The sequence below is a fragment of the Microcaecilia unicolor genome, chromosome 3 (genome assembly GCF_901765095.1).
Source record: "Microcaecilia unicolor chromosome 3, aMicUni1.1, whole genome shotgun sequence".
NCBI classification, from domain to species: domain Eukaryota; kingdom Metazoa; phylum Chordata; class Amphibia; order Gymnophiona; family Siphonopidae; genus Microcaecilia; species Microcaecilia unicolor.
This window is the reverse complement of record NC_044033.1, coordinates 346391307-346411490: the sequence shown is the minus strand read 5'-3', so window position 1 is coordinate 346411490 and position 20184 is coordinate 346391307. Positions and strand designations below refer to the sequence as shown.

Genomic DNA, 20184 nt, shown 5'->3' with positions numbered 1-20184 from the left:
TTCTTTTTCATGCTATTTCATCAGGAGAATATCAGTTTAAGTACATCAGGATGTACTTAAACTGCCGTACCTGAGTGCTTCAGAATAATAAACCCCTTTACTTGTGTTGCCATGGCTGGGAAAATTAGTCATTTCTAGTTGCCACAACACATAAGTCTGACCTTGGCAACAAGATTTAACTGAACGCGGTCCCATAAACTCTCTCCCATGACCACATTTATTAAATTATAAAAATAAAAACTTGGTCCACTGCAAGCTCCCACGCCTAACCGCCCCCCCCCCCCCCAAAAAAAAATACATTTAAGCCTCATCTTTCCTAAACTCCACCCAACCCATGTGTTAGGAAAACTCAGGCACACCAGGGCCTACTCCTGACACCCTCAATTCCTTAGTGCTTCTCCCTTCCTAAATTCAAATCCTGGATCCTCAGGGTCAAGAGTGACTCTCAATCATTCCTGCTCTGCTAGCACCAAAATTCCAAATATCACTAGCTGAACTTCAGTTTGCTTTTGATCCCATCCCTAGCCTGAACTATTCTTTTATGGCTAGAGCTAATGTAGGAATGGAAGAGGGGAGCTTATGATGCAATTTATTCATGATAGTACCGTGTTTCCCCGAAAATAAGACAGTGTCTTATATTAATTTTTGCTCCCAAAGATGCGCTAGGTCTTATTTTCAGGGGATGTCTTATTCGGGAGTAGTAGGGGGACTGTGGCGGTCGGGAACAGTATTGAAGTGGGGGGCGGTATCCTGCAGGAGTAGGCCGTGGCTCGCCTATCTGCCCACAGTGACCGCAGGACTCGAGCGGAGCAGAGCTGCCCTGGCCGGGCTAGGAATGGAGGAGGGGTATGAACTAGGGAAGGTAATAGAATGTGGGGCCGGGCTGCTCTGACTGGGGGTCTCGGGAGGTTGTGAGAGGGCTTAGGGCACAGGATCATCCCTACCGTATTACAAACGTTAAAAAAAAATTCTACGGTAGCTCCGTTCCCCGTTGGTGGCGCTTTATGTGCTCCTCCTGTACATTCGCAACACTTTCCATCCTTCTAGTCTGACTTAGCCCTTGGACGATGGAGCAGCGCCGAAAGGGCTCGGTTACTCATTTTCTTTTCTTTTATTATTTCTGCAAGGGGGATGTTTCTTTTCTTTCCGGGCTCACTTACCGGTAGTTGATCTTCACAAAAGCGTGAAGGAGGATGGTAGGAGTCCGCTGGACGATAGATTTTCCACCTCAGTCTTGTTTCTTGCATTTCTTTTATGTTATTTCGTCTTTGGGTTGCAGCGAAAAAAATTAAGGTTTCTGTGTCCATGTCCCATCGGGGCCAAACAAAAATTTTGCTAGGTTTTACTTTCGGGGAAGGCCTTATATTTAGCAATTCAGCAAAACCTCTACTAGGTCTTATTTTCAGGGGATGTTTTATTTTAAGGGGAAACAGGGTAAAAGGGAGAGAAAGGGAAAATTCTACATCTACTTTCTTAAACCTCCACTACCCTAACTATAAGGGTCTTAAATACAAGTCATTATATGCAGCCAGCTTCTCTTACATCTGTGCGCAACGTTGGAATGCACTACCAAATCCCTTAAAAACAACGCATGATCTGACAACCTTCCGGAGATCACTGAAAACTAAATTATTTAACTAGACTTACAACAAGAATCCTTCATAAAAGACTCACTATTACATCTGTATTGAACTAATCAACATTGAATTCTTAATTTGGCTACTTAATCATACTGTTATTATTTAACGCTATACTCTACCTTACATTTTGCATATCCGATAGGTATTAATTATCTCTTTTATTTCTAATTTTCTTGATACCTAAAGTACCTTAATTGTAACAATACTTTGTTCTTCTCATACCGTTTATGACGATTGTCATTGCGAAATAATGTAAGCCACATTGAGCCTGCAAAGAGGTGGGAAAATGTGGGATACAAATGCAACAAATAAATAAATAAAATTACTTTTTACCAAACTAGAAGGGAGTGGCAGAAAGGTTTGAAAATGGGATGGTGGAGAGGGAGAGGAGAGGAATGCTGAAAGGAAGGAAGCACACACCTCACAGAACTTTCTGTTTATCAATATTTGATTGGGAGAGGGAGGAGAAATACAAGCATCAGTTCTGTAGCATTTTATTTCTACAAATTGAGCTGGGATGGAGGAATGGGGCATTGGCGCTGCAGCAGTTTATGAAAACTAAGGGATTCTTTTACTAAGCTGCGGTAAAAAGTGGCCTATGGTACTTTGGATGCGTGAAATTGGTGCAAGCTGGGCCATTTTTTTTAACCGCAGCTGGGAAAAAAGGCTTTTCTTAATGGTGCGGTAAATGACCGTGTACTAAAATTAAAAGTATCACACGGCTATTTACTGCCTGAGTCCTTACTGCCACCCATGGAGTTAGCGGTAAGGGCTCACGTATTACTCGTGTGGTAATCAGGCAGCGCACTCCGCTATTTTCTACTGCGGGAAACAGTATGCCAATTTCAAAATTACTGCCAGGCACATGCGCTACTCCAACAGTAATATCGATTCTGCGTGCGCTATTGGCGCTGTAGCAAAAACCACTGCTCAGTAAAAGGGCCCCTAAGTGAAGAGGCCCCTGTTCTGTCACACTCTGTCTTTTCTGACCATTTTTGGGAGGGTTGTTTGTTTAACTTTAGGCTTCCATTTGACTGACCAGAGTGAACTGGTGAACTTTGCCCAGTCAGCACTGAATATCAGCACTGACCGGCTAAGGTTTAACCCTGCCCCTAGAATGTCCCCAGGGTCACCTCTTTTCATCTGGATAACTTTTGTGCTGGCAATGATTTGACCGTACACTGGTCAGCAGAGGAGAATCATGAAAAGCAATGGTAAATAGTGATTTACTTGTGTCTGAACATTGCATTCATTCAACATGGCTAAAAGGACATTCAGGTTCCAGAGCCTGTGTGGCCCCACCCAAAGGTGTGGTCTGTATAACAATGAATTCCACCTCTGTGAGTAAAATTCTGTAGCGGGCCAGCCATATAGGACCAAATTCTTCTTCTACTACTATTACTTAGCATTTCTATAGCACTCCTAGACCCACACAGTGCTGTACACTAAACGTGTAAGAGACAGTCCCTGCTCAACAGAGCTTACAATCTAATCAGGACAGACAAACAGGACAAATAAGGGAGAAGGGCAGTGCTTTTTTTTTGGTGCCGGTACAACATACCGGCACCTTTTTTGTGCAGTCTGGCTCACCTGCCCGCTTCCTTCCGTTCGTGCACCTGGCCGTGCTCCCTGCGTTGCTAAACTTTTGTTTACCCAAAGTCACAGCGAACCATCAGTGAAAGCAGCAGGCAGGCTTGTCTCCTCATCGCTCGCTTCGCTTCCCTTCCCTTCCCTCTCAGCACGTCCCGCCCTCGCAGAAAGGAAATTACATCAGAGGAGGGTGGGACGCACTGAGAGGGAAGCGAAGTGAGGTGTGAGGAGGTGAGCCTGCCTGCTGCTTTCACTGCCAGTTGGCCGTGACTTCGGGTAAACAAAAGTTTTGCAACGCAGGTAACACGGCTGGGTGCATGAACGGAAGGGAGCGGGCAGGTGGGGCTGGGGTTTGAATGATCTCGGGGGCAGGCGGAGGCTGGGGCGAGTCAGTGGACATGGAAGGGATGGGGAGGATAGGGGGACAAAGAATCCCTGGACATGGAGAGGAGGGGAGAGAGGAGAGGAGAATCTCTGGACATGGATGGGAGTGGAGGACAGAGGAGAATCATTCTGGACATGGATTGGATGGGAGGGGAGGGGAGAGAGGTGAATTGCTGGACATGGATGGGAGGGGAAGGCAGGGAAGAGAGAATTGCTGGACATGGATTGGAGGGGAGGGCACGGGAGAAAGGAGAATTGCTGGACATGGAGGGGAGGGCAGGGGAGAGAGGAGAATCGTTAGACATGGATGGGAGGGGAGGGCAGGGAAGAGAGGAGAATCGCTGGACATGGTGGGGAGGGCAGAGGAGAGAGGAGACATGCTGGACATGGATGGGAGGGGAGGGCAGGGAAGAGAGAATTGCTGGACATGGATGGTATGGGAAGGGAGGGCAGGGGAGAGAGGAGAATCGCTGGACAAGGAGGGGAGGGCAAGGGAGAGAGGAGACTCACTGGACATTGATGGGAGGGCAGAGGAGAGAGGAGACATGCTGGACATGGATGGGAGGGGAGGGCAGGGAAGAGAGAATTGCTGGACGTGGATGGGATGGGAAAGGAGGGCAGGGGAGAGAGGAGAATTGCTGGACATGGATAGGAGGGGAGGGCAGGGGAGAGAGGAGACATGCTGGACATGGATGGAGGGGAGGGGAAACAGGAAGGAGATGCACATGGATGGGAGGGGAGGGCAGGGGAGAGAGAAGTGCTGGAAATGAATGGAGAGGAGAGCAGGAGATAGAGGAGAATTGCTGGACATGGATGGATGGAGGGGCTGGTGGGGAGAGAGGAGAAATGCTAGATTTGGATGGAAGAGAGGGGAGAGAGAATTATTGCTTTATATGGATACAGGGGAGGGAAGAGAGAGGAGAAATGCTGGACATGGATGGAGGTGAGGAGACAGGAGAAGTGCTGGACATGGATGGAGGGGAGAAAGAAAAGAAAAGAGAAGATGCACATGGATGGAGATGAGGGAAAGGGAAGAAAGGAGAAAAACTGCACATGGATGGAGAAAATAGGCAAAAGCTGGATCCACGTTATACCTCCTCCAGTCAATTCCACGGAGAAGGACCGAGCTTTTACTTATAGATGCAGGGAAAGAAATGAAGAAGAAAGGAGGAAAGTAAAGAAATAAATGGAAAGGAAGCCCTGAAAAAAGAGTTAAGAGAACACATAGAGAGCAGCAGAATCAGAGACTGGGACCAATATGGATAGAAAAACAAAGTCACCAGACAACAAAGGTAGAAAAAATCATTTTATTTTCATTTTAGTGTTTGGAATATGTCCAATTTGAGAATTTACATCTGCTGTCTTATTTTGCACTGGGTATACTGGAGCTGTAACAGCTTACAGAAATTATTTATAATGAAAAAAAAAATCACATTATTTTTTTCTCCTATACTAGTATAATATTTTCAATGATGTCTGTTGATATGCGCCATGGCTGGTATAAGGGGTGTGGCTAATGTGGGTGTGGTCATCATAGGAGCAGAGCCATATGGGTTGACCTCGCCCATAATGAGTACCAGCACCTTTTTTTCTAGAAAAAAAGCACTGGATAAGGGAATTACTTAAGGTGGGAATTATAAAACAGAAATTGGTACTGAACAAGTGAATAGGAGGAGTTAAAAGCAGCCTCAAGAAGGTGGGTTTGAAGACGACAGAGTTGGAGCTTGACGTACTGACTCAGGAAGTCTATTCCAGGCGTATGGTGCAGCAAGATATATGGAATGGAGTTTGGAGTTGGCAGTAGAGGAGAAGGGTACATATAAGAGAGATTTACCCCAGGCCCCAGTAGCAGTGTCTGTTTTATATACAGTATTGCTGTTTTGATTGTTGTTGATTTTATGGTGAGGGGAAGGGGGAGGACTGTTTGTTTTTCTTTATCGAACTTTTAATAAAAAAAGATGTTCAAATTTAAAAAAAAAGAGAGAGATTTACCCAATGAACCAAGTTCCTAGGGAGGAGTATAGAGAGAAATAAGAGCGGAGAGGTATTGAGGAGCTGCAGAGTGAATGCACTTGTAAGTCAAATGAGGAGTTTGAATTGTATGTGGAAACGGATTGAGAGCCAATGATACTATTGTTACTTATCATTTCTATAGCGTTACTAGACATATGCAGCATTGTACACTGAACATTTAAGAGACAGTCCCTGCTCAACAGAGCTTACAATCTAATCAAGACAAACAAACGGGACAAAGAAGGGATAAGGAATTATTTAAGGTGGGAATTATAAAACAGACATTTTATAAATGGTGCCCAAATTTGGGCAACAAAACAAATGAATGTTAGGTGCTATTCTATAAATGATGCTCAAAGTTGGGTGCTGTTTATAGAATAATGTTTAGCAGCGGGATCCGGGCCCAATTTTAGGCACGAGGATTTATTGCAGCTGAAACCTGGTATAAATTTTAGTGCCTACATTTATTTATTTATTTATTTATTTGCTGCATTTGTACCCCATATTATCCCACCTATTTGCAGGCTCAATGTGGCTTACATTGTATTGCAAAAGATATAATTATGAACAGAGTAAAAGGATTGTACTAATTTAACATATTACTATACAAGAATTGAGGAAGATATGTCTGTAGAATGATTTACATAACTCATACTAAGAAGCAGTAAAATAGAATGATCAAAAATGATAATATGATTAATATAATCAATTCAGTGGGATCAGTAAGTGGTTGGTTTAGATATAGAGTAATTACGTCATTAAGGAGGATTCTTATTGTAAGTTTCTTTGAACAAGTGCGTTTTTAATAACTTCCTGAAATTAGATGCAGATCTCTCTTATTCTGTAACACTGTGCACAAATTCAAGGAATGCTCCTAATTCGCTCTTGCTGCTCCCATGGCCACGCTCCCTTTTTGGGTCTTGCGTGTAAAATTTATGCATCGATCCCGGTTCCTAAAGATGCATGTGTAAATTTGAATTGATGCCAACTAGCGCTAATAATTGATTATTAGTGCCCAATTAGCGCTAATTGGCTCATTTGTCAATTAAATTGCATGTGCAAATTGGGCCCGTGCCCATATTTGTGCATGCAATTTTGAGCACCATATTAGGGTGATAACTTTGAATGGATAAGTTATCCACTTAAAACTACACCTGCCATTTGGCCTCTGCTGCTTAGACATATAAACTGCATGTATGGAGAGTGGCTGGATTTCACCACTCTCCATATAAGTTTACATGGCCTTTCTAACCTGTCCCAAATCTTATCGCTTTTCAAACACATAAATTCTGGGCTTTCAGTGGTTTGAACGGACAGGATTTATGCATTCCTCAAAGCACAAATAGAAAAATAAACCACGTATACAGCTGGCACCTGCCAAGGTGGAAAGGGTGATTAGCCATGTTTACCCCAGACTCCCTTCGGTTAATATTGCTGTGTCTGAATGATTTTTCTCCTGCTGCTGTGCCATCAGTGCTGGGGCTGTGTGGAACCAGTTTCCAGAGAAGCCCATAATGGAGACAGAGCTTAGAGCCAAGAGTTCCCCCCAATGTCAGTAGGAAGTAGAGCTGGGGTAAAAAATTGAAGATGTTGTCATGTTGTCAGAGACATCATGCTTCCGGCATTGCACTGAAGGGGCACATCAAAGGGGCATGTCCTTTTTGCACACCCTTTAACATGCACATTTGCATACCCTTTTATAATTTGTTGGCTTGTGATGGGAGTGAACGTTTCCCTAAGCGAATGACTAGTTGTGAGCAGCATAGGATATGTGCCTATTATTGAATCCCCATTGTAAAGTTACCTGAGGCAGGCATGGTCGAGTAGAAAGAAAAATGAGATGCCCTGAGTCTTTTTAAAAGACTTGTAGGATAACGAGTAGTTCCCAGCATTTGAACCTGTGTTAGATCAGCCTTTATCACTGTATCATTGGGATGCTTGAATGCAAGTCAGTTCATAAGACTCATTTAGTTTATGATATGACTAGCCGTTGAGCCCGTAAAAACGGGCTGGTATAGAGGTTTTCCTCCCCCCCGCGGTCACCACCGCTCCCCTCCCCCCCGCGAAGTCACCACCGCTCCCCTCCCCCCCGCGAAGTCGCCACCGCTCCCCCCCCCTCGAAGTCGTCGCCGCCGCCACCCCTCCACCTGGTCCGGGCCCTCTCTTCACTTCTGAACTTACAGATCCATTCGCCGAACGCAGCAACGCACATCAGCTGAGCTGCCCCTTCCTTCTCTGCCTGTGTGTGTCCCACCCTCGCTGACGTTACATCACAGGAGGGCGGGGCCACAGGCAAAGAAGGAAGGGCTCACTGCAGCTCAGCTGATGTGCGTTGCTGCGTTCGGCGAATGGATCTGTAAGTTCAGAAGGGAAGAGAGGGCCCGGGCCGGGTGGAGGGGTGGCGGCGGCGACTCCGAGTGGGGGGGGGGGAGTGGTAGCAACGTCGGCGGAGCAGTTTCCCTCTCTGTCCTGCCCCCCCCCCCGTCATCACGTATTGACGCGGGGGCGGGACAGAGAGGGAAGTCTCTACTGCGCATTTGCAGTGAGTACGGTCACTCGCCGTTTATATATATTGATAGTGAAAAGGAAATTTAGGGCCCCTTTTACAAAGCGTCTGCTATCCCAGAACTACTGTCGGCCCAACGCAGCCACCAGTGGTAACTCCTGCTCAAGTGTGCACCATTTCTGGCATGCCGTAAAATATTTTTTAACTTAATAGAACGGCATTAACCCTGTGGATAAAAGGGGCATGTTCTCTCTTATACAATGTTGTTTGCAGCCATTCTCTTTTATGACACTTAGAAAAAGTGGGGAAGTAGCAATTAAATTTAAACATAGTTGAGGTCTTCATTTAATCAATCATGACATTCTGAAAATTAGAATATCTGGTGGCTAACATTATTGGAGCAAATATGGGTTATTTGGTTTGGCCTACAGGCCCCATCAGTATCTGTTCCTGTACATTTTAGACATTTTTAGGGCTGGATACTCTTAATATAGAAGTACAAGGTAAAGGTAAAAGTAGTGCCCTCTACACAAGTCATGAACAACTTATAAGGGTTGCCACTTGCATGATGGTTTCCTGGCAGACTATTAAATGGGTAGATTGCCATTTCTTCACCAGTCATCTTTCTCCTTCACCTCTCCCTCATGACAGGTACTCATTTACCAACTGAAAGTGGATAGATGGCTGAGGTGAACAGGAGGCTGGCTACCTGACAGAAATCTTAATGCAGGATTCAAGCTCATGTTGTGGGCACAGTTGGCAGGCAGGTAGCCTACCAATTTCACCACAAGACACAGTGAGCTTAGGGGTTTCAGGGACCCCTTGGTGAATTTTATAGATCCTACAATATCTGGGCATTCAACAGTTGGTGAAGTTCCAACTTATAGAGAGAGTCAAATTTTAGATTTAGTTTATGGGTCTTTTGTGGGAATTTGGGAGTTAATGGATTGACAGTAAACTCTGTGTCTGGTCTGATCATTTTTTAGTGAGGTCAGCTGAATGACCTGGGAAGGAAGTGTAAAGAGAATCAGAAAAAAATTATAATTTAGGAAATTAGCAGGGGAGGTAGGCCGAGACATGGAGTCAATTCTCCTTTTAACTGATTAAAACTTTCTGCCCAAGAAATGGTGGTAATCTGGTTTTAGCTGTGACAGATAATATGGTTCCACTGAGATCTCAAATTTTAAAGTTAAGACAGGCCCCCCCCCCCCCCCCATATAATGATAATTCATGATTGCTCAAATGATGACCATGACAGTACTGAGATGGAAAAATGTCCCTTGATAGAAAAGTGACTTCAAAGAAACATGCTGATTTTTATAGGAATGCTATTATGGAATTTAAAAAAAACACCTCTTTTGTGCAACAGTTGGATTTATAGGGGAGTTTTGATAGAAAGCTTTTTTTCTATTATTGGGAGTCTGGCTAAGGTGAATTGGGGAAAAGAGATGAACTTGCGTGAAGGGATGTTAACAGAGGATTTTCAGTGTTTCTTTGAACAAAAAATTATGGCTATTTGAAACTCTGCATGGATTCTTAATACAATGGATGTTTAGGAGTTTCAGCAAGGTTACTAGATGGTAATCTTCTTTGTAACCATTACTAGGGAGGTCCATTCATTAGAAATGACACAGGAAATGTCAATGATGTAACCTATCATTTCATATGTTTTTAATATAAAATAATAGGAAAAAAACCTTGATTTTTTTTTCTTGTGCCTTTAATAGTGTGTGCAATTGAGAACTAATATGCACGATTGAAGAATGGTGTGCCTTGCTGAGAAATAGTGTTCACTACCCATGATGCTTTGTTTTAAAACAAAGGTCAGAATTTGGTAGCAAGATAGGGAACTGAGGCCCCCTTTCATCAAGCTACGCTAGCGGCTGTCACGCGGTAATGCCGACAAAGCTTATTCAAAGTGAACCAGCAGCCGCTAGCACAGCTTGATAAAGGAGGCCATAATGAAATGCAGTGGCGTAGCTATGTGGGGCCTGGGCCCCCATAGATTTGGCCCTGCTCCCCCTGCCGATGACCCTGTTGAACCCTCCCCCGCCGTCACCACCCACCCCACCGCCGCATCAGGTACCTTGTTTGCTGGTGGGGGTCCCCAAACCCCGCCAGCCGAAGAGTCTTCTGCAGCGCCCGAGTAAACTCCGGCACCTTCGTTCAACAAAGTGATCAGCTGTTTCTGACGCCTTACGTCCTGCACGGGGCTACATGCATGGTGCAGGACGTAAGACGTCAGAAACAGCTGATCACTCTGGCTGGCGGAGTTTGGGGACCCCCGCCAGCAAACAAGGTACCTGATGCGGCGGCGGGGCGGGTGGGTGGCGACAGTGGGGGAAGGTTGGTGGCGGGAGGGGGGTTCAACAGGGTCGTCGGCAGGGGGGGTCCAAAGTGGCGGTGGCTGGGGGGGAGGCGGCTAAACAGTCCCCCCCACCCTGGGCTCTGGCCCCCCCCTCCGGGCGAGGTCTGGCTACGTCCCTGATGAAATATTTTTGTTTTGCCTGCTCACCCCTACTCATTACAGAAGAAATAGATAAAACAGGCTGCATGGGAAACAAGGTGGTTATTCTTGGATCCAGTTTGGGTAATTTAGCATTAGGTTTGGACTGGAGGGAAAACTAATGGTCTGGAAAAGATATTTTGGGATGAATATTCAGCTTGCGGTGGTCAGTATTTTTTCAAAATACTAATCACTGCCACCAAAATTATGTCTGGATATTCAATGCCAGGCAATGTCCTGGTACTGGCCTTAAATATATGGGTAAGTGGATGGCACTTAAACTGGAAAAGTGGCAACATTCAGCCCTTAACTGGTTAAGTTAAACCAGACAAAGATATGACTGCTATTTATGTGGCCAGTGAACTTAACCAGTTATCCCCTGATTCTATACAGCGTGACTAAAATTGCCTGAGCAAATCCAGTTGTATTCTGTATTCATGTGCACAACCTAATTAGTTAACAAGCCAATCAGTGCTGATAATTTCTGCAATCTGAGATCCTCTCAACAAATATTACTGATGACTGAATATCAGGGTTTCCCCACGTCATGTCTTGGTGACCCCGCAGCCACTTAGGTTTCAGGATAGCCATAGTGAATATGCATGAAATTGATCCACATATACTACTTCCAATGTTTGCAAATTTATCCCTTACAGATACCTGCTCATGTAGATATCTTGAAAACCTGCCTGTGGGGATCCCCAGGACAGGTTTGGGAAGTTCTGCTGTTTGTTCTCCTTCTGAGTTGGTAAATGGGCTTTTTAGCTTTAGTTCCTTTGGACACAGTCTCCTTCTGAGACCAGATCTGAGCCTTGTTATCTTTATTTTAAAAGCTTTGGAATTTAGATGTGTTTTTTAGAATAAGGCTTGAATTGCGTTTCAGTATTTTTATTATGTTTTGTAACTTTTGTATCAGTTTACGCACATCCAAATCAGAAATGCGACTTCTAAAATAACTACCAGAGGCTGCAGCAAGCAGCAGATCTTAGTGACAACAACTGTAAAAATGAGAGATCTTTGAGAAGTGATGCTGTAATTCCTAGAGCAGTGTTCTTCATTGCAAAGCCTGGGGGCCAGTGGTAAAACATATTCTGGCCAATATTCAGAGCGATTTAAGGGGCAGGACAGACTCCTGCCCACTTAAATCACTTACCACTTCCTAGCCTCCAATATTCAGAGGCATTAAAGCGGGCACTGCCACTGAATATCACCTCTGACTGGCCCCAGAAAAAGTGGGCAGGTCAGGGGTGGTAAAGGGGACAGCATTAGGGAGGAGCTCCAATGTTGTCCTAATTCTGCCTGTTTAACTAAGCAGATGCTGGCACTGAATATTGGCTGGCAGTTGCATAGCTTTTATTTTTTTATTACAGCGCTACAATCCCCTACTGACCCCTTCCTTGTCTCCCAACCACCCCCCAGCCTACATTAGGTAAAAGCCTCCTCGCTCCTGCCTGTTGCAACAGGCTGCAGAAAATGGCTGCCATGACCTCTCACTGCAGCCAGGCAGTACTACTCCAATGGACCACTAGGGAACAGAGGTAGGCCGAGGGGGGGGGGGGGGGTGGGGGCTACCTAGACTGCCAAATAGGAGGAAATATTTTTTCACTCAACAAATAGTTAAGCTCTGGAACATTTTGCTGGAGGATGTGGTAACAGCGGTTAGCATATCTGGGTTTAAAAAAGGTTTGGACAAATTCAAGGAGGAAAAGTCCATAGTCTGCTATTGAGACAGACATGGGAAGCAACTGCTTGTCCTGGGAATTGTAGTATGGAGTGTTGCCACGATTTGGGTTTCTGCCATGTACTTGTGATTTGACTTGGCAACTTTTTGGAAAACAGGATACTGGGCTAGATGGACCATTGGTCTGACCCAGTATGGCTACTCTTATGCTATGTTCTTATGAAAGTGGGGATGGGGCTTGGGCTTTTACATGATGTGGGCTGGGGGGAGGGTGGGAGAAAATGAGGGGGCCAGAAGGGGGATTGCAGCGCTGAAATTTAAAAAAAAAAATTTGAGTCCCAACCGATATTCAGCTAAGGCCTGCATAACTGTCGTATGCAGGTCTCAGCTGAATATCAACCAGGACCCGTATAAGCTCTGGCAACCAGGCTTTTCTGTTAGCCCCAGATATTCAGTGCTGGTTCCCGGACATGGCCCAACACTAAGTATCAGGGGGCTAATCTAGCTACCGATGGTTAGCATTTTAAAAAAACGCTGACCAATGCCAGCTTAATATCTACTGGCCGAATCCTAGGTGCAGCTCCCTGACTCTCTTCTTTTAATATATGTATATTCTTTTCCCACCCTTTTGGTTAAAGTCTTGCTGCTGGCACTAACTCCAGAACAATTGATCTGTTTTACTTTGGAACTGTGCAGTTCTCAGTGAATTCCAATCTTGCTAAAGGGTAATTCTATAGCAGTACAACTATATTTAGGTGGCCAACAGTGCCTATTCTATAAAGGAAAGTATATACTTACTGATGTAACAGGTAAAATATGTGTCTCTAATTTAAGGACAGCACTTATACCAGCCATAGCACAGGTGCAAGTGCTCACACCTAAATGACAGAGATATGCATATAATTTATACTATTCTATAGAAACAGAGAAAATGAAGGCAGATAATGACCATAAGGCCTATCCAGTCTGCCCATCTATGCCTTCTACTCTCCCTATCATTCCCTTAGAGATCCTATGTATTTGTTCCACGGTCTCTTGAATTCAGAAACTGTTTTTGTCTCCACCACTTCCACTGGGAGGCCATTCCACGAATTCACCACCCTTTCTGTGAAGAAGTATTCCCTCAAGCTACTCCTGGGTCTGTCCCCTTTCACCTTCATCCTATGCCCCCTCGTTCCAGAGCTTCCTTTCAATTGAAAGAGACTCACCTCCTGTGCATTTATGCCGCATAGGTATTTAAATGTCTCTATCGTATCTCCCCTCTCCCACCTTTCTTCCAAAGTATACATATTGAGATCTTTAAGCCTGTCCCAATATATTTTATGACAAAGACCACTGCTCATTTTAGTAGCCACCCTCTGGACTGACTCCATCCTGTTTATACCTTTTGAAGGTGCAGTTGCCAGAATTGTACACAATATTGTAAAGGAGGTCTCACCAGAGGCATTAGAACCTTTATTTTCCTGCTGGCCATTCCTCTCCCCACGCACCCAAGCATCCTTCTGGCTTTTGCTGTTGCCTTTTCTACCTGTTTGGCCACCTTAAGAGCATCACATATGTTCACACCCGAGTCCCGCTCCTCTTTCATGCATGTGTACTTGTAAGTCCTGCTCATGCTCCACCCAGAGTGCCCATGTGCATACCTACTAGTAAAATACACACTACATGAGATATGTACGTATGTACAAAATTGCACTTAGGCTGATTTTTGGCATTTACACACATATATGCTGGTATGATTTATGTACATACAGTGTATGGCATGTAAATTGTAGCATCTTATTTAGAGGATTACTCCCATAGAGTCTAAACAAATGAATTTGGATACCCCACTCAGATTCCCCAAGGGCCTCATGACATGATGTTGAAAGAAAACAAAGTAGCTGTCCCAGAGGTGAAACCAACAGCAAGACTCTATGGAAAGTGAGGGAATATTAACAAACTGAGTGGAGATCTGGCTTGAAGGAATAGGGGACTTAATGTTGGAAGAGAGTATGTATTGGGGGGGGGGGGATGTTTGGTGGGGGAGATAAAATGGGCTCTGAGAAAGAGCCAAGGAGGTTGGAGAAAGAACAGGAGATGGCAGGAGCGTGGTTCGTCCATTATCTGTGCTGAATCCAGTAGGCGGAGCTTGCCAACCTATCAATTACATTGTTTGGGGTGTGCCAAGATGGCAGCAGCTGCATTGGGGAAAATGAAGACCTCCTTGGGTGGACCGGCTTTGGCTTTGTGACATCACACCATCTCCTGTTCTTTTTCCAACCTCCTTGGAAAGAGCAATGCTGAGGAATAAGACTTCGTTTTACTCATAACTTATTTATTATTAGGATTTGGCTCACATCTTTTTAGATGTAGATCAAGATGACCTACATTCAGAGTTTCCCCTGTTCTCAATTTTATTTAATTTTATGATGCAGCTACTAGGTGCTGAATTAGAGAATAGTGAGGCAAAAAGTTTTATTTTGCTGACTATATTAGATCTTGTTGAAAACTGAGTCCTATCTCATAAACTAAAACGTTATATGAATAATATATATAGGCCCTCCTGATCAGATTTGGAACGGCCAAGTATTCTCAGTTGAAGATAACTATACACTTGATACTTCAGTATGAGTTCAACTTCTTGGGGTGGAGATAGCCAGTTTATTATGGATCATCAGGTTAACCAGCTAATAAAAAAAAATCTTTTTCTCTTTTGAGAAAATTAAGATCTACTAGAAAACTCTTTGAACTGTTAATTTTTTGACTGGTAGTCTAATCTCTTTTGCTGTCACAGCTGGACTATTGTAATGCAGTCTATACTGGCTGTTCAAAGTTTCTTTCAAGAAGACTACAGACAGTTCAAAATAGTTTTTATATTGATATTTTCTGTTCACAAATTCAACAAAATTGTTCCACTCTTTCTGAGACTTCATTGGTTGCCCATTGAGGCGTGAGCACAATTCAAATTTTGCAGGTTAATTTTTAAAATGTTGTATGGTAATGCTTTCTCATATATGTTAATGTTTATTCAGTTGTTAGCTGCAGACATTCTCATTCGTCTCGGAACTAATTTTTACTTTACTTCTCTACTGTAAGAAATGCCAAATCGTGTAAACAACTGACATCCTTCTTTCTATATCAAGCTCTTCTGATTTGGAACTCACTACTTATTCATATCAGAGAAACAGGAAACTATCTATACTTTAGAAAACTGCTCAAGGCTCATTTTTTCAACAAATATGTTCTTAACAAATGTTAGCAGGTGAATGTCTAGATATTTTGTGAGATGAAACTCTTGTCTCCTAGGATTGGCCTAGTTTTTCTTTCCATTGTGATAGAACTGTACAGGGGCATGCAGCATATAAGTACTTAATGTTATGTTATGTAATGTAGATATGTATTTTCTGATGTCAGGCAAGTTCCCACCGGACAGTTCCCACCCACCAATTCCCCCCAAGACATTTCCTACCTAGGACAATTCCCCCTGGAACAATTCCCACTTAAAGGGGACAATTCCTACCAAGGACCCCCCCCCCCCCCCCCGGTCATTTCCCACCCTCCCTAGCCTTTTTTTATGTTTATGTTTGATTTGATTCTATTTGCCGGATATGGGCAGATTAGCTGACGTCCACGGATCCTCTGTGCATCTCTATAGATTTGTCCAAAATGTCTAAAAAAAATCTGAGTTTTCAATAAAACTCGATCATATCTGCAAATCTTAAAAAAGGTCAAATGGGACTGGTATTCTCCTGTTCCGAGTTTTAATCAAACTGACACTCTTGCACCAAGAAGTTATTTAAATTGGAACTTTGAAAAGTGTGCATCCAGTTGCCAGATAGAGTTAAGTCCATCAATTTGCTACATTTTAAGGGGTTTTTTTTCTAGCTGCAGTGAGACGTTCTCCTTCTGCTCTGTTAATTTATTTTCTACATTTTTGCTCTTCTTTTACTAGAGAGAATTCTTCAGTTCATTCTAGGAACTAACACTCTGTAAATGTTGTGCTCTTCCCAGGACCTGCCCAGTGCACTGTGGCTGGCCTTTCTCTGAGGGAGTCTGCAGCTTCAGATCACACTGCCCTCATGCAGTGATAGTATTGCCTAGGGGAATGACACTCATGTTGACAATATTGTACTCTGGTTTTTCCTGGACCTGCACAGTGGACTGTGGCTAGCTCATTTCTCCATGCATATACTTTTGGATGAGACTGCCCTCATGCATTGAGATTCTTCAGTAGAAACATAGAAACCGAGAAAAATGTAGGCAGATAAAGACCATATGGCCTATCCAGCCTGCCTATCCATGCCATCTACTCTCCCTATCACCCCCTCAGAGATCCTATGTACTTATCCCAAGCTCTTATGAATTCAGATACTGCTTTTGTCTCCATCACTTCCACTGGGAGAATTCACCACCCTTTTCATGAAGAAGTATTTCCTCAGGTTACTTCTGAGTCTAGCCCCTTGCACCTTGATCATATGCACCCTCAGTCCAGAGCTTCCTTTGAATTGAAAGAGACTCGCCTCTTGTGAATTTATGCCATGTAGGTATTTAAATGTTTCTATCATATCACCCCTCTTCTGCCTTTCTTCCAAAGTATACATATTGATATTTTAAAGTCTGTCCCCATACCCTTTATGATGAAGATCACTGACCATTTTAGTAACCACCCTCTGGACCGACTCCATCCTGTTTATATCTTTTTTTGAAGGTGTGGTCTCCAGACTTATACAAAATATTCTAAATGAGGTCTCACCAGAGTGTTATACAGGGGCATTATAACCTCCTTTTCGCTACCGGCCATTCTCCCTATGCACCCAAGCATCCTTCTGTCATTCGCTGTTGTCTTTTTTACTTCTTTGGCCGCCTTAAGATCATCACGTACGATCACACCCAAGTCTTGCTTCTCTTTTGTACACAAAAGTTCTTCACCGTTCCCTCAGGTTTTTGCAGCCCAAATGCATGACCCTGAATTTTTTAGCATTAAATCCAAGCTGCCAAATTCCAGACCATTCCTCTAGTTTCGCTAAGTCTTTCCTTATGATATTCACACCATCAGGGGTGTCCACGTTATTGCAGATTTTGGTATCATCCACAAAGAGACAAATCTTATCAGACAGCCTTTCAGCAATACTGCTTATATAATCCAGGTCTCACTGCCACTAGCTCAGTTCCAACCTCTGACCTAAGTCACAGGGATAAATCACTTTCTCTTCATTTTCTATGCATCACACTCTCGCTCACTCCACCTCTCCATTTAGTATAGTCCTTCTAGTTCGAGCTTGGGAGTGGGTCAAGGTCCAGAATAAAGATCTAGGGATGGGAAAATTTTAAGTGAGGGCTTTTTAGTGGAGTTCAGGGAGCAAGTGTTCTCACCCCACTTCTAAAGAACTACACAGCACTCCAGAGATGTTGATTTAATGCAAACTCAACTTCACTGAATTTTTGCAACTGGCAGGTAAATCAACTTTTATATTTCCATCTGTACAGCAGAACTCCTGTCCAAACTTGATCTTCTTGGTAACTGCAATATTTACACATTTTCAAGACCTCCTGTCCTTTACCATCCCGGAAGCTAGTAATAATCCAAGGCTGCTCCTGAATTTCTCCAATTACAAAATGATAAAGGGAATGGAACTCCTCTCGTATGAGGAAAGGCTAAAGAGGTAGGGCTTTTCAGCTTGGAAAAGAGATGGATGAGGAGAGATATGATTGAGGTCTATAAAACCCTGAGTCGTGCAGAACGAGTACAAGTACATCAATTTTTTACTCATTCCAAAAGTACAAAGACTAGGGGACACTCAAGGAACTTACATGGAAATACTTTTAAAACAAATAGGAGGGAATGTTTTTTCACTCAACGAATGAACTCTTTGCTGGAGGATGTGGTGACAGTGGTTAGTGTATCTGGGTTTAAAAATGGTTTGGACAAATTCCTGGAGGAAAAGTCCATAGTCTGCTATTAAGACAGACATGGGGAGCAACTGTTTGTCCTGGGATTTGTAGTATGGAGTGTTGCCACGATTTGGGTTTCTGCCAGGTAATTGTGACTTGGCTTGGCCACTGTTTGGAAAAGAGGATACTGGGCTAGATGGACTATTGGTCTGACCCAGTATGGCTACTCTTATGTTCTTATGTAATCCACTTCCCTCAGGCACACACCCTTTAGGCTGTCCTTCTGCCAGCGCTGCACCTCTTGAGCTGCAACCTGGCCTTGAACAGGCTTCCCCTGCCTAGTTCCTGCTTTTGGGCTGGGTTCCCCTTACCTACCCTAAGCTATCACACCATCACAATTGCCACTGTTAGGGGCAGCAACCATTCCTCAATTCAGCCTGAGTTTATTTAGCCACTTTGGGATCCCCCTATCCTCCAAGGGTCCCAGCGGAGGTACAACCAGCCAAAGACCACTCTTCCCCCCACCCCCCCCCAAACAGGAGCCTTTATCCCCTCCAGCTCCACATCCCTTATCAATCAACTAAGAAACCTACATCGTTTCTTCAGTTTATTCAACACCACACCCCTTGGGCTGGGCTTCCTTCCCAACCAGGGACATCCCATGCTCTCCCCCCCCCCAGTGACTCCAGGGAAAGCTGACACCACTCAGTAATCCCCATATAACGGGGGATTACACTTTCACGAATGTTAAAAAGAACCGGCCGAAGAACCGAACCTTGCACCACACCACTGGTAATTTCCTTTTCCTTAGAATAAGCTCCATTTACTACTATTCTCTGTCACCTTCAACTCAACCAGTCCCTAATCCAGTCACTTTAGGGTCCATACTGAGGGCATTCAGTTTATTTATTAGTTGTCTATGTGGAACCGTGTCAAAGGCTTTGCTAAAATCTAAATACACCACATCTAGCGCTCTCCCTCAATCCAACTCTCTGATCACCCAGTCAATAAAATCAATCAGATTTGTCTGACAAGACCTGCCTCTAGTGAAACCATGTTGCCTCGGTTCCTGTAATCCATTGGATTCCAAAAACTTTACTATTCTCTATTTTAAAAGCATTTCCATGAACTTACCACAGAAGTCAGACTCACTGACCTGTAGTTCACAACCTCTTCCTTACTTCTGCTTTTGTGGAGAGGGACCACATCTGCTCTTCTCCAGTTCTCCAGAACCACTCAACTCTAGAGAAGCATTGAAAAGGTCAGCCAGTAGAGCAGCTAGAATTTCCTTAAGTTTCTTCAGTACCCTCGGATACAGTGGTGTGTGCTCGCCAGAGCCATTTGTTATTTAACAACCGGTTCCCAAAATTTGGGCTGGGGTGGCTTGGGTCCCTTCCTGGCAGCATCAGCTCCAGCTGCCTGTGGCTTGGACATTTCACTTAGTTGCTCTCTTCCTCTCCGCAGTGGCAAAACAAAAAAAAAAGCTGATAAAATCCATGCGTGGGGCCGTAGCCCTGTGTGTGCTCCTGCCACCTCCCTTCCTCCTCCTTCTCCAAAACAGGAAGTTACAGCCTGAGGGGAGGGAGGAGGAAGGAAGCTGGCAGCAGCGTGCGCAGGGCTATGGCCCTGCATAGGGGCTCATGCTGTCTTTTGTTTTGCCCGCCGCCAGCATGACGATTGCAACTCGTGGTTTCGTTCAGGCTGCCGCAGTAAGGAAGCCGGCAGCAGCGGGTGCAGGACTGCAGCTCAAGGTTAGATTGAGAACAGGAGGTGCATGAAGTCAAATTCATTCCACAGAGGTTTGTCCTTTCCCCTACCCCACGCAGCCGTCATCCCTGTACATTCAAAACAAAGCAAACAGTCCTTTGAGCTGCTACATCCGTGTTGTCATTCTTTAATGTTGGTAGCATTTTTATTTAATCTCACTTATATGTTCAAACATGCCAGCTTGTGCACCATACAGATGTACACAGAGGAAGTATAATAGTGG

General features: G+C 44.2%; 1 protein-coding gene across 1 annotated transcript in view; it reads left to right on the top strand.

The window, feature by feature from the left end:
- ESR1 (estrogen receptor 1) overlaps window positions 1-20184 on the top strand; it is a 587957-nt gene that overhangs the window by 96079 nt on the left and 471694 nt on the right. The gene's annotated exons all lie outside the window — the stretch shown is intronic.